Here is a 2089-nt window from a genome sequence, read left to right as displayed (position 1 = left end):
TTTGCTTACTTTATTTTAAAGCATGTATACCACATTGTGTATGTTCTTTTATTTGTTTAGTTGATCATTGGTCAGTTTTTTATTAAATTAAAATTTAAAAAAATTCGAAGTATTTTTTTTTTATAAATTAATAATAACATTGATCCATTTGTTATTAAACTATACCAATCTATATTTATGATTGAAATTTAAGTCAGAATTATTTATTTAATTTTTGATTCGAATCGAAATTCTTTCCTACAGTTTGTGTATCAATAAAACAAATGATAGCAAGATACATAATTATCATCCAACTATTTTTGAAGAAATAATGTTTTCTCATAAAATTAGCATATTGTTTATGAAAATCAACTTCATGTACAGTTTAAAGTGGTTGCTAAAGTAAGAAAATTTAACTTTGATTTTTATCCACTCTTTAATAATAAATATTGTACTTATAACCATCTGTACTCAACTTGCAGTGAACGTTTTAAATTCTTCAACAGCCTCAGAAAACATTTGAATATTTTTTGGTTCATAAGGTTCACCCTGTAAAACAGATATTAGTAGTTTTAGGATTGGAGAGTGATATGCATTAGGATTAAGTGAGGGTGAGCGAAGTATATCAGAGCAGTTTGTCAGTTAACCGTTAAAAATTATTTGAAAGGAATCTAATCAATGTTACCACAACTTAATTTAAAATTTAATTTATAAAAAGAAAATCCCAATTTATTTCAGAGATAGCAACTGCTCCTGATTCGGCATAATATTTTATAAAACAGTAGAAAACTAGAAACTAAAATGCACAAATTTTCTGTGGATTTTCCGAAATTTAGGGATGCCACAGGCAACTAAAATTATAAAAAGTGGTGACTTGTAAAAAGTGAAAAGCAATTAAAATAGGCTACGTTTTCTAGCATATTTCTTTCAGTTTACTATTGAAAGCAAATGTTAAGAATGGTTTCGTTTTAAATATAAATAATTTGCAATGTAAGTCATGATGGTAGCTACGATTCAATAATTACACAGATCAAATAAAAAAAATTAATTTGTACCACTTCTTACATTTTTAGTAACCCATGGCATCCCTGTAACTTTTTAAAAGGCTCAACTTGTCTTAAATGTAACAAAGTGGCGTACTACATATGCCTATGAATTATTAGAAGTAGTAGTGAGTAAATACTCTATAAATGGAATTAACGAAATCAACAATGCATTTAGAGACCACCCCACTCAAAAATATTTATCCGCTGTCTGGGGCAAGTTGGCATTTCTGTAAATCTGTACTGGAATCGTTATATCCTTAAGTCTTTGACACAGAATTTTTATTAAATACATTTCTCATACTTTCTTTTTATTATTTTGCATTAGTTTAAATCAAAATAAGTGATGTATTTCAAATAGAATTTTAATAATTTATGGTTATGAAGTACAATGTTTAAACACGCTTTTTCGGTGTTAAGGGTAAAATACTCCAAGCAGTAATTTTTCAAATTTGCAGTTTTTTAGACCTAAGAAAAAAAATCAAATTACTTTTTGGATGTTATATTTTAGTAATCTAATTCATATAATCTAGCAGATATTTTTTGTAACTGCTTGACTTTTTTTAATAATTAAAAAATACTAAAACGTAATTTTATTTGTAATTAGAGTGTCTGAAAATATATGCATAAAAGAAATGCCAATGCTCCATCTGCTTCATAGGATTATGTTTTAAACATGATAGCTATGTTGCGGGTATCATTGTAACAAAATATAGACAGGGTGTGCAGCATTTTTTAAAATCCCTTAAAGGTGCTTTTTTCATTAGGTGTCTTTAAAAAGAGCTTAATTTTCCCTTTTCCAAAATGAGATGTTTTTTTCTGTACCATGTCGATTTTCGCTACGAATTAAGCAAAAAAATTTGATTTTCACTTTGTTATATTTAACATTTTTAAAATCCATTCAAAAATAAACCATTGAGGCATACTGTCGGTCCGCCTAGTATTATTCATGTTTGGTGAAATACTTCCTTAGCCGCATGTGTGTTTACTGGATTCAGTGGGAAGAATTCTTGTACTCTCATGTGCAACTCTGCGAGATATTCTCAATTTCAGGCCTCATTTTTTGC

The sequence above is a fragment of the Parasteatoda tepidariorum genome, chromosome 5 (genome assembly GCF_982258835.1).
Source record: "Parasteatoda tepidariorum strain Cologne lab strain chromosome 5, Ptep-v5.0, whole genome shotgun sequence".
NCBI classification, from domain to species: domain Eukaryota; kingdom Metazoa; phylum Arthropoda; class Arachnida; order Araneae; family Theridiidae; genus Parasteatoda; species Parasteatoda tepidariorum.
This window is presented reverse-complemented; position numbering follows the sequence as displayed.